This window comes from Cajanus cajan, chromosome 9 (assembly GCF_000230855.2).
Source record: "Cajanus cajan strain Asha chromosome 9, NIPB_CcT2T_4, whole genome shotgun sequence".
Taxonomy (NCBI): Eukaryota; Viridiplantae; Streptophyta; class Magnoliopsida; order Fabales; family Fabaceae; genus Cajanus; species Cajanus cajan.
This window is the reverse complement of record NC_138525.1, coordinates 16,914,908-16,928,917: the sequence shown is the minus strand read 5'-3', so window position 1 is coordinate 16,928,917 and position 14,010 is coordinate 16,914,908.

Below are 14,010 nucleotides of genomic sequence, written 5' to 3'. Positions count from 1 at the left end.
ATGAGTCCAATATGCAAAATTTAGCCTAGGCCCAACTCAGGCCCAATTTCTAAGCACACTCCCTAGCTTTGCTAAATGCACCCCCTTTTCCCTACTGAAAAAATACAAAATGAAAGTATGAACTAGGGAGGTTAAATGGAGCTAAACTCTCCAAGTAGCCTACCTTAAAAACAATATACAATCACTAGGAAAAAGCAAGTAACGTGCCTCACAAATACAAAGGCAAAATAACCTATACAAAATACTATGCATAAACTGTACAATATAAACACATAGAACTAAGGCCTTCTCTTCATGATAGAGCATTCCAAGTGAAGATTACCTTGGGCCTGACAAGCCCATTAATCTTCTCAATATCCAGCTCTTCCTGTATCCTCCTAGCCATAGCTCTGGTCACTGGGCCCTTGGCCCATGGTCTATCAGCTGAGCTTCGAAGACCGGGGATTGATTGACAGGGTCGGCTCTGAGGACAGTTTCGATGCTGCCCAGGTCATGCTGTAGAGGGTGATGAGCATAATGAGCCATTGGAAGCCCAAGTGGGGTCAGCAGCGAGAAGACCTGGCCAAGCAGCAGCAAGAGCTGGCTAAGCAGCAGCAAGAGCTGGCCAAGGTGAGAGGCCGACTCCAGCCGTTGAAAAAGGCGAATAAGATCCTGAGGGAGGATAACAAGGCTCTTAGCGCAGCCCTTGATGAGGCGAAGCGGCGGGAGGCCGAGCTTCGGACTGCGCGTAGTGACCTTGCGCGGGTGCGGAAGTCTCTTGAGATTGCGTTGCAATCTAATGAGACTTATGCTTCTCAGGTGGGGGAGCTGCAGGAGCTCGCCTCTTTCTCCCGGGCGCGGGCCCGCTCTCTGGAGGATGAGGTGACGTCCTCCCGTGACCAGGTGCGGACCCTAGAGGATGTTGTGACCTCACTCAAGGGGGAGTTGGCGGCGACGGCTGAGGAGCGTCTTCGCAGTGAGGTCGTTCTGGGCGGCCGGGAGGACGAGATTACTGCCCTGAGGGTAGAGCTCGCCGAGCTGGCAGCGGGGAAGGCAGACGCGGAAGGGCGGCTCGCCGAGATGGAGCGCTCCGTCGTGGCGGAGCATAAGAGGGGCTTTCAGAAGGCTGCTCGTCAAGCACGGCTTCTTGCTCCCGGGTTCGACTTTTCTTCCATGCATGTGGAGAAGGTGGTCCGCTTTGGGAGGCTAGTTCAGGAGGACGATGTGAACAACAGTTCTAGTGAAAATGCCTCCGCCTAGGCTGTCTTTGTAATTTTTGTTTCCTTTTTCTTTGTTTCATGTGCCGAACTAGTTGTAAATTTGAATTTATATATGTATGTGTTTTTCTTCCTTCGCGGCTGTGTTTGACTTTTCGACACTTGTGTGTTCTAAGGCATCTGGTGTGCTCTGGACTTGTATTGTGTTTTACTTGTTTATTTGTTTTTAGGCCTTCGCTTGGCGTCTGTTGTGTGTTTTTTGTGCATGGCAGTACTGTCCTTGCCTCTCGTTGGCCGGGTCGGGGTTAGAGATCGACCTCGGCTTTAAGTGTAGCGGGTTGGTGATGGCTCTAGTCTTGGCCTTAGGTGCACTTATGGCTTGTATTCCTTTTGCAAATTTGAGTGGGGCGACTTCATTAAGGTTCGTATCCGACCTTTGACGTGATCGTCAGGGTTCACACTTGATTTCCGCTTTACTTGCTTGAGGTTCGCCTTCGACCTCGTATTTGTGTAAACGGACTTGACCGCCCACGAAGGTTCTGAGGTCCGTGCGTGACCTTGGTTTTGGTTGATGCTCGACTTGGGAATGGGGTGTATCGCAACTTGGGCTTGGATTTGAGTGGACGATTCAGTTATGGTTCGAACTCGACCTTAGGTGATGATATTGGGGTTCATATTCGACCCCGGAGTGACATGTTTGAGGTTCGTATCCGACCTCGATGTTTCATGCTTGAGGTTTGTACTTCGACCTCGGTGTGAGGTGAGCGATATAATGAAGGTTCGAATTTGACCTTTAGGTGGGGATATTGAGGTTCGTACTCGACCTTTAACTTAGGTGGGTGAAAGTGCGGACTCGACTTTTTACGAAGGCGTCGAGGTTTGTTGTCGACCTCGGCCTCGGGTTCTTCAAGCAAACTGATTTGGTTATGGTTCAGACTCGACCTTAGGTAAGAATACCGAGGTTCGTACTCGACCCTAGTTTTACATGTTTGGTTTGACTAGGGTTTGTGAGCGATTGGATTAAGGTTCGCATTCGTCCTTGAATGGGAATACCGGGGTTCGTATTCGACTTTGGATTTGCGTGTTCGAGGTTCGTACTTGGTCCTTAACGAGAGTGTCGGGGTTCGTATCCGACCTCAGGTTTACGTGTTTGATTTAAGGTTCATATTCGACCTTGAATGAGAATACTGGGGTTCGTACGACCTCGGATTTACGCGAATGATTGAGTTAAGGTTCGTACTCGACCTTCAACGAGAATACCGGGGTTCGTGCTCGACCTTGGATTTTCGCGAATGATTGAGTTAAGGTTCGTACTCGACCTTTAACGAGGGTGCCGGGGTTTGTACTCGACCTTCAACGAGAATACCGGGGTTCATGCTCGACCTCGGATTTTCGCGAATGATTGAGTTAAGGTTCGTACTCGACCTTTAACGAGGGTGTCGGGGTTCGTACTCGACCTTCAACGAGAATACCGGGGTTCGTGCTCGACCTCGGATTTGCGCGAATGGTTGGCTTAAGGTTCGTACTCGACCTTCAATGAGAATACCGGGGTTCGTGCTCGACCTCAGATTTGCGCGAATGATTGGATTAAGGTTCGTACTCGACCTTCCACGAGAATACCGGGGTTCGTGCTCGACCTCGGATTTGCGCGAATGATTGGATTAAGGTTCGTACTGGACCTTCAACGAGAATACCGGGGTTCGTGCTCGACCTCGGATTTGCGCGAATGATTGGATTAAGGTTCGTACTCGACCTTCAACGAGAATACCGGGGTTCGTGCTCGACCTCGGATTTGCGCGAATGATTGGATTAAGGTTCGTACTCGACCTTCAACGAGAATACCGGGGTTCGTGCTCGACCTCGGATTTGCGCGAATGATTGGATTAAGGTTCGTACTCGACCTTCAACGAGAATACCGGGGTTCGTGCTCGACCTCAGATTTGCGCGAATGATTGGATTAAGGTTCGTACTCGACCTTCAACGATAATACCGGGGTTCGTGCTCGACCTCGGATTTGCGCGAATGATTGGATTAAGGTTCCTACTCGACCTTCAACAAGAATACCGGGGTTCGTGCTCGACCTCGGATTTGCGCGAATGATTGGATTAAGGTTCGTACTCGACCTTCAACGAGAATACCGGGGTTCGTGCTCGACCTCGGGTTTACGTGAATGATTGGATTAAGGTTCGATTTTTACAGTAGGTAAGAAAGCAGTAGTTGAGAAAGCAATAGGTGACCAAAATGGAGAATGTTATTAAATGATTCTACGTGCCTTATTAAAAACCCTCTCAGTTTGGGACTGAGGCGGGAAAATAGTGCACGGTTCGTTTGTACAAATGGGGGAACGAAATCTAATGGAGAGCGGTGGAGGGACTCCCCTTGCTTTCCTTGCTGGATGAGGAGATCCTCAGGCTTTCGGCGTAGCATTGCCGAGCTATCTCCTGGTTTACTCTGATGGAGATAATCTTTTCGTCATTCCCTGGAAACTTCATGGTGAGGTGCGGAGTGGATACCACCGCACCGAGGTGGTTTAGGGTCGACCTCCCGATGATGATGTTGTAGGAGGTGTTGGCCTCCACGAGGAGGTATCGAACCATGATCCTCCTTGTATCCGGAGGTGTTCCGAAGGTTGTCTGCAAATCCACGTATCCGCGGGTGTGGACCCGTTCGCTGGCAAAGCCAACTAGGGGCTCTGTGTGTGGTTGGATTAGAGAATGGGGGACGTCGAGCCTGAGGAATGTTGGCCAGTACAGGACGTCGGCCGAGCTCCCTTGGTCGATGAGTGTCTTTTTTACTTCCCAGTTGGCGATCTCTACCACGATGACCATGGGGTCATCTTGGTTAGGACTGATTCCCGCATAGTCCTCATCAGAAAAAGAGATCGGTGGCGAGCTCTTGTGCGAGATCGAGGCGGTGGAGTGGGCACAGTTAATGCTTCAAAGGTGTCTTTTCTGGGTCGAGCTGCTGGCGCCTCCTCCAGCGAAGCCGCCTGATATTGTGTTGATTATTCCCCGCAAGGGGGCTGAGTCTGTCTCCTGACTTATTTTAGCCTGTACCGCGCCATTAGCATTTTGCTGGGACCTTGTGGGTAAGTCTATGCGAGCTCCTGACCTGCGGCCTCTCCCGCGTCCCCGGGCTCTAGAGCCACCTCGGGAACCTGGCTGTCGCTGGATGTAGTGGCCGAGATGGCCTGCCTGGATGAGTTCTTCGATGCAGTCCCGGAGCGTGCGGCACTCGTCAGTGGTGTGGCCGTAGTTCCTATGGTACCGGTAGTGTTTGGACTTATCAGCGCTGTTGGGGGTGTGGCCGAGTGGTGGAAGGGCTAGTAGGTTATTGTTACTGGCTTCTTCCAGGATGTGGACTCTCGGGGCGTTCAGGGGAGTGTAAAAGTCATACCTCCCGCTTCTGTTGGCTCTGGCTAGCTTCTTGAATTGGCTGTCATTATTGACTTTTACCTTATCTCTGTGGCCCTGTTCCGGTTTTGTGGGGCCCTTCCCGCAAACTTGGTCGCGGAAGGCCGAGTGCTCTTCCATCTAAATATAGCCGGCAGCGCGGGCACGCAGTTCATCCATGTCGCGGGGGGCGTCGCGGCATAGGCTGTCGACGAACAATCCAGGTCCATGAGCATGGCGTGCAGGGCGACCTCCGGGTTTAGATTCCGGATCCGAACCGAGATGTTGGAGAAGCGCTCCATGAAAGCTCGCAGAGGTTCATTGTCGTTCTGCCTTAGGTTGGCCAAGGCGGCCGAGGTTGTGTGGTGAGGCCGGCTGGTGGCGTATTGTGCCATGAATCGCCGCACCAAGGTGGCAAAGCTGTCGATGGATCCAGCTGGTAGTTGGGTGTACCAATGAAGCGCGGGTCCCTTGAGTGAGGTCGGAAAAACCCTACACAATATAGTGTCGCTATTAGTGTAAAGGTTTACCTGAGTTGTGTACGAGTCTATGTGCTCGTCGGGGTCCGTGGTGCCGTCGTAGCGATCGAGGTGGAGGGGCTTCCACCCGCGGGGTAGCGGGGTCTCCATGATGCCATCCACGAAGGGATGACGGCGGAAGGGTTCTTGGCCCTCGGAGACGTGGGTGGGGGCCCTGCTGGTACCCTGCCCTGAACTGTGTGTTGATGCATGAGACTGGTGCGTGGCAGGTCGTGACGTCGGTGCCTTAGTCGTCGCTCGGGATTGGGAGGCTGAATGTGTCTCCTCCTTGTGATCGTCACTATCGTGCGGAGGTTGATTGGAGTGATGTCGAGGGAGCTGGGCGTGGATGCGCTCATTCTCGGCACGTAACGCTGCGAGGTCTACTTCATTAGCGGTTCGCATTGCTGTGAGATCATTCTCATGCTGGGCACGCATGTTCTGGAGGTCGGCGTCGTGCTATTGTCGCATCTGCTCGACTTGGTCGATCAGCCGCCTTAGGGTTGCAGCGTCGCTGTCCATGGTAGTTGAGTGGCTTGCGTCGTCTGTTGCTCGTCTGATGTGGCTTCTAGTAGAAACCATGGAGGTGGCCGATAAGAGTTGTCTTGATTGGCCCCACGGTGGGCACCAAATGTTCTTACCGGAATTTGACCGTAGGGGTGATCCGTCCAGTAAGATCGGTGAGCCTCCTTTGCTTGACGTATTGGTGCTCCAAGATGGGGGAGGTACCTGCAAAAGAGACTCCGATGCCAAAATTAGGGTTTGCATGAATAATAGTCTCATATATATAATGTACGTACCTTAGGGTGGTTTAGGTTTGCCTTGGGCCTTGGGCCTGAGATAAGATATGTTATCGTATAATATATTGCAATATAATATGATATAGTTGAAGGGCGGATCTGGTCTGGGGCGAGATCTTCGGGTTCGGGTGTGATTTGCTCAAATACCGGGCTGACGTCGTGCAGCGCGTGTCCGGGATTGTTTTGTATTGCTAATCCGGGCTCGGAGCCCGGGTGCGAAGTACGGTTAGTACAACAAGTATTAATTATAAAGTGTATTATATAATATATATAATACATTTTATAATTAATTATATATATATATATATATATATATTTTCTAATATATATATATTTTCGCCTTTTATTAATTATATAATATATATTAAATTATTCCATTTAGGTGTATTATAAAGTATGATGATAATATTTTTATATATTTATTGATAGGCTTAATTGTACTTTTTATTAAATGATCAAGCACAATGAATTTTCTAGCGTCAACCATTATATATATATATATATATATATAATTATATATCATTTATAAATATAATTTTATATATTTATTTTTAGTTTTTGAGTTAAAATGGATACGTAATCCCTCACAGATTATGACGAAATTTGTGACGGAAAACAATTTTTAAAAATATTCCGTCACAGAATCCGTCACAAATTGTGAGGGATTCAAAATCCGTCACAAAATTCTAATTTTTTATTTTTATGAATTTTTAAATAAAAAATAATTAACTTATTCCAGATTTATTAATTATATAATATATTTTATTTTCACTTTTTTTCTAATATACAAGTGTTAATTATAAAGTGTATTATATAATATATATAATACACTTTATAATTAATTATATATATATTTTTACCTTTTATTAATTATATAATATATATTAAATTATTCCATTTAAGTGTATTATAAAGTATGATGATAATATTTTTATATATTTATTAATAGACTTAATTGTACTTTTTATTAAATGATCAAGTACAATGAATTTTCTAGCATCAACCATTATAAATATATATATATATATATATATATATATATATATATATATATATATAGTTCTATATAATTATATATAATTTATAAATATACTTTTATATATTTATTTTTAACTTTTTAGTTAAAATGCAAATTAATATTGTATTTTTATAATTTCATAAGTATTTTTAGATTAAAAGTTTTTTCCTAATTCATATTTTAATTTCTTATACTTCAAAATGACAACTTATTATTTAAATTAATTCATTTATTATGTTTTAATTTTTTATCTTTTGATGAAAAAAATATTTTAGTTTCATAATTTTTTAATTATTTTTTTAGCAAAATATTTTTTATTTATACATAATTCTTAAATATAATAATTGTGCAATAAAATTTTCTATTTTGAGAGGGATACGTAATCCCTCACAAATTGTGACGGAATTTGTGACGGAATACAATTTTTAAAAATATTCCGTCACAGAATCCGTCACAAATTGTGAGGTATTTAATTCCGTCACAAAATCCTAATTTTTTATTTTTATGAATTTTTAAATAAAAAATAATTAAATTATTTCAGATTTATTAATTATATAATATATATTGTTTTCACCTTTTTTTCTAATATACAAGTGTTAATTATAAAGTGTATTATATAATATATATAATACACTTTATAATTAATTATATATATATATATATTTATTTTTTTTCACCTTTTATTAATTATATAATATATATTAAATTATTCCATTTAAGTGTATTATAAAGTATGATGATAATATTTTTATATATTTATTGATAGACTTAATTGTACTTTTATTAAATGATTAAGCACAATGAATTTTTTAACGCCAACCATTATATATATATAATTATATATAATTTATAAATATACTTTTATATATTTATTTTTAGCTTTTTTAGTTAAAATGCAAAATAATATATCTTTTTATAATTTCATAAGTATTTTTAAATTAAAAGTTTTTTCCTAATTCATATTTTAATTTCTTATACTTCAAAATGACAACTTATTATTTAAATTAATTTATTTCTTATGTTTTAATTTTTAATCTTTTGATGAAAAAAATAGTTTAGTTTCATAATTTTTTAATTATTTTTTTAGCAAAATATTTTTTATTTATACATAATTCTTAAATATAATAATTGTACAATAAAATTTTCTATTTTGAGAGGGATATATAATCCCTCACAGATTATGACGGAATTTGTGACGAAATATTTAGAGAGGAATCAAAATCCGTCACTAAATCCGTCGCAAATTTTTTTTTTTATTAGTGATCCCGTTTGTGACGGAATTGTTAGAGACGGAAATTTTTCCGTCACAAAATCCGTCACAAACTCTAAAAATAAGTAGTCCGTCACAAAAATAAAATTTTCGTCACAAAAGTCGTCACTATTAGTGACGACATTTTATCCGTCACAAATTTTCGTCACAAATTTTAATTTTTTAGTAGTGATTCCTTAACAAATGTTTCTTGTTTCTACGAAGCACCTACATAAAAAATACATCCTCATTTGGGACTACGATTCACTAGACTTCTGGAGATCTAATCACATGGAATTCTCTTGTTGAACAACTCAGCAAAACAATTCAATTTGTCATTTTCCTTTAAATTGCCTAAAGGCTCTTTTGAAAATAACATGGATGAAAGGATTAGGCCTTTTCAAACACCCACTTATAAAACTATGAGCTAAGGGCTCAAGCCTTCATACCACTAGTGTAAAAAAGGTATTTTACGCCTGTTATTTTGAGATTTTTACGTCAGAAAAAATTTCGACGTGAATGCGGAAGGCGTAAAAAAGTTGTAAAAACAAGAAAAATAACACCAAAATATTTACGTCGGACTGTACCATATCTGACGTAAATTAACGTAAGACATGGTATAGTCCGACGTAAATTTATGCATTTTTTTTAAGATTTGCTTTACTTTTTGATATACCCAAAACCTGCATACAATCCAGAATACATAATCAAGTAGTACACTTAACCTAGGCAGTCCATAATACAAAATCAAATATAATTTATATTTTAAAATTGAATCACAAAAAGAAAATAATATATAAATATTAAAAAGCATGAATTAAGACAATAATGTAAACCCTAATATCCTAAAAAAGCTACAGAACCTAAGTTTGTGAATGCTATGAAACTATAAACATAATATCCAACTAACTAATTAAACTTAGAAATGTAACTATCATATAGTTTGAAGTAAAAAAGTTTCTCATTGTTCTCTTATCTTTGTGATTTCATCTTCGGGCAATGGAGATGAATCTTGAAAGACCTGAAACATTAATTTGTGTCATTAATATGTAATGCTAATTATCATAAAGGTAAATATACTTAAATAAATTTTGATATGAATTACCTGCCCCTAAGAATCAGTAATACTCGTAGAAACTATATGGCTCTCATCCAATACATGATGTAATAGCCACATTCAAACGGGTCTTGTTGCTTATTACACTAAAATGAGAAACAAATAACAATATTATTTTCAAAGTCGATAAATTCAAATATTATTGCCTCTATTAAATAATTTGCCAACCTTAGGGTATATGAAGTGCAATGTCTTTGATTTGGCTCTTCCACGTAAAATATTAGTTCCAGAAACGATTCTAATTAATTGAAATAAAAACAGATGTTAGCCAATATATATAGTTACAGTTTTAAAACATAATGAAAAATTATAGTTACCATTGTAATTGACTTTTCATTTCCTGGGTTGGTTTTCAATGTAGTAAACAAAACCACACCACGGTATAATCCTTAGGAATGATTACAATTAACTGCCAATGGGACGTACATTATATGACAAACAAATTAGTTATCAAATTTCCATGATTAAAAAACAAATTAAAAAAACTAACCCTTCAATGTATGGAGCTATGTATATATGTCTTCCTGAGTCACTCATCCATGTTTTTGCATATATTGCTGGATCTAGACCTTGGTGTTTCCTGATTGTAGTAACCCAATTTCAAAGAACAAATTATACTTATCTTGATTGCATTCATCAAATAAATCTATATTTTTCTTTTCCTTTAATTAATGTTAAATTAGATTAATTATTACACAAGTTTATGTGGATTTGATACTTGAACTTATATATGTCTTCCTGAGTCACTCATCCATGTTTTTGCATATATTGCTGGATCTAGACCTTGGTGTTTCCTGATTGTAGTAACCCAATTTCAAAGAACAAATTATACTTATCTTGATTGCATTCATCAAATAAATCTATATTTTTCTTTTCCTTTAATTAATGTTAAATTAGATTAATTATTACACAAGTTTATGTGGATTTGATACTTGAACTTATATCCTCTTTACTATCTACAACAATTAGTATATTTGTCGAATGCGTACCAAATAGGAAGATATTATAGAATAATACGTAAGCTTTTTCATTGACATAATAATGCCTAAACTTTATTTTAAAGTGACATGTCAACCTAATACAAAACGGTTCAACTTAGAATGAAAGAGATTGTTGAATGACATGTAAGTTTTTCCACTGACATAGCAATATCTAAGATTTATTTTAAAGTGACATGCGGATGTAATAAAAATAATTCATATTTCATATATTATAAATAGATATTTAAAAAAAATAGTGTTCCAAAAATCAAATCAAATTGGCCAACCGAATTAACAATTACATGAAGTGTTTGGTTCAAATAAATAACAACTAGAGAAAATAGTTATTAGCACTAAAAAAAATTGCAAACATTTAGGAAATTGGATTTTATATAATATATATGTAGAAACAGAGATGCAATAACACGAACAATGAAGAGAATTGATAATACTTGTTTATTGAAAATGAGCATCAGACTTTTTATAGCCTTTTACATGTGCATAAGTAAAACTAAATGCAAAATAGAAATGCCAAATTAATTTCATGGCACTTACATGAGAATTCAAAATAACTATCCCTGAAGCATCCCACAGAGCTTCACAAATTGCTCCAATCTGAGTGGCTTTGTCATTATGTCTACAATCTGCTCTTCAAAGCTACAAAAAACCAGCTTCACAGTTCCATCATTTACCAAGTCCCTGAGAAAATGAAATCTCACTTCAATGTGTTTGCTTCATCCATGGAAAATAGATTTTCTGGACAATTGAATTATAGAGTTGTTGTCACAAAGAATTTTTGTGCTTCCTTTTTCGGCAGCTCCGAGTTGCTCTAGGATTCTCCTAAACCAAATACATTGACAACCACAAAGCGCGACAACAATGTATTCAGCTTCTGTGGTTGATAGGCTCACTACTGGCTGTTTTTTTCGAAACCCATGAAATTGCTCCAGATCCCATAATGAAAACAAAACTTGAAGTGTTCTTTTGATCATCCAAATCTCTAGCATAGTTGTTATCTGTGTAAGATTCAAGACCTGCATTTCTGCTGCCTCTTTTATAGAGTATTCCAAATTTAGTGGTTCCTTTTATATATACCTTAAAATCCTTTTTGCTACAAGCCAATGAGGTGAATTTGGGTTGGCCATGAATCTACTGATCAAGCTTACTCCATAAGTTAGATCTGTTAGGTCCAGAGTAGGCTTAATAGTTACTCACAGCTAAAATAAGAGATGAGTAAAAAAGAGACAAGGGAGAAAATAACCACAGTAAAAATATTATTTACTGAAAGGGAGGAAATTACAACACTTCTCTCTCTATAACTTACTCCTTTGAATTAGGAGACTACTACTACCGAGAACAGATCTCAAGGTGTATAAGAGAGGAAGAGAGAAGAGAAGAAGATTTGGGATGAAAATTATGATTTTCAACTTCCTTATTTATAGGAAAGTCCCAATGGCATTTTCGTAATTTCTCCTAAACTTTTAATATTATTTTATTATGTGGGACCCGCTTTTTAATTAAAAAACCACCGAAAGTTTTTCCTTTCGGTGCAGCTGTACCCAACATTTCTCCCACTTGAAGATTATGATTAAGTTAATCATATCTTCACACCATTGATACTTCATGTTGCTTATGTCTCCAATAGGCCAAATAAGGATCGACACCATGTAAACTTGTCAGTGTTGACAGGCTTTGTCATTACGTCTGCTATGTTGTCTTTTGTATGGATCTTCTGCATATCCACTTTTCCTTCTTCTACTACTTCACGAACAAAGTGATATTGAATTCCTATGTGCTTTGTCCTGGAATGAAAGGCTAGATTCCTTGCAATGTGCAAGGCACTCTGACTGTCACAATACACAGTAATTTTCTCCTGCTTGTGCCCGAGTTCTTCCAGTAACCTTTGAATCCAAATTGCTTCCTTGCATGCTTGCGTAGCTGCCATGTATTCAGCTTCTGTAGTAGATAGAGCTACAACAGTCTGTAACTTAGACAACCAGCTCACTGCTCCTCCAGCAAGTGTAAACACATAACCAGTAGTAGATTTTCTTTTATCCAGATCTCCTGCAAAATCTGAATCAACATAGCCTCTGACAAAAAACTCCGATCCTTCAAAACATAATGCAATATCTGAGGTTCCTTTGATATATCTAAGGATCCTCTTTACAATACTCCAATGCTCTCTACCAGGATCTGCCATAAACCTACTGACCGCTCCCACTGCTTGTGCAATGTCTGGTCTCGTACAAATCATGGCATACATAAGGCTTCCCACCGCTGATGCATACGGCACTCGAGACATTTCCATCCTCTCTGCTTCATTGCTAGGACTCATACTTGAGGATAATTTGTAATTGACAGGAAGTGGGGTAGAAATTGGCTTACAGTCTTGCATGTTGAAGCGCCGCAAGACTTTCAATAAATAATTCTTCTGAGAAAGCCAAATCCTCCTGTTTTTTCTGTCTCGGTGAATTTGCATCCCTAAAATCTTGTTTGCTGGTCCCAAGTCCTTCATATCAAACTCCCTAGCCAATTGTGCCTTTAATTCTTGGATCTGATCTTTGTTGGGGCCTACCACCAACATGTCATCCACATACAACAGCAAGATGATGAAATCATTGTCATCAAACCTATTGTAGTACGTACAATGGTCTGAACTCAGTCTGTTGTAACCAAGGCTAATAATGAAGGAATCAAATCTCTTATACCAACACCTTGGCGCCTGCTTTAAACCGTACAGAGATTTGGTCAACCTACAAACCAAGTTTTCTTTTCCTTGTTCTTTAAAGCCTTCTGGTTGGAGCATATATATTTCTTCTTGGAGTTCCCCATGAAGAAAAGCAGTCTTTACATCAAGTTGCTCAAGATGTAAATTAAATGCAGCACACATAGCCAGAACAACTCTGATTGTGGTTAATCGAACAACTGGCGAGAATATCTCGTTAAAATCAATGCCCTCTTTCTGAGCATATCCCTTAACCACCAATCTTGCACGATATCTCTCCACTTGATCATTGCCATCACGTTTGATCTTATAGACCCATTTGCAACCAATGGCTTTTCGACCTTTTGGAAGATCAACAAGTTCCCATGTTTTATTTCTATGTAAGGCCTCTATTTCTTCATGCATTGCTGCCATCCACTGAGAAACATCAGAACTCCTCAACGCCTCTTGAAAGGTTGATGGTTCTCCTTCTTCAGTTAAGAGACAGTACGCATCATGACTTGCCATAACATAGTCTGAATGCCAAGATGGTCTCCTTCTCTCACGTCTTATTTGTTGAACTTCTTCATCATTGGCTTCATCTGGTTCTTGTTCCTCATGCTCTTGTTCTGCTTCAGAGGTGTCATCCTTTTTAGACTTTCCTCCTATCTCCACTATACTGGTGTCTTTGATAGTGCTATCATTCTCCTGCTCCTTATGCAGTTCAGTTTCTGCAAAGACTACATCCCTGCTGACAACAACCTTGTGGGCAGTGGGATCCCACAAGCGATACCCCTTAACATTGTCAGCATAACCCAAGAATATACATTTCCTGGATTTTGGGTCCAGCTTTGTTCTTTCTTGGGAGTTGTACATCACGTACACAGGACATCCAAACACATGTAATGAAGAATAATTAGGTGGTTTTCCACTCCACATCTCCATTGGTGTCTTTAAACCAATTGCTGTTGATGGTGAGCGATTGATCAAATAACAAGCAGTTTTGACTGCTTCTGCCCAGAAAGACTTGGCTAAT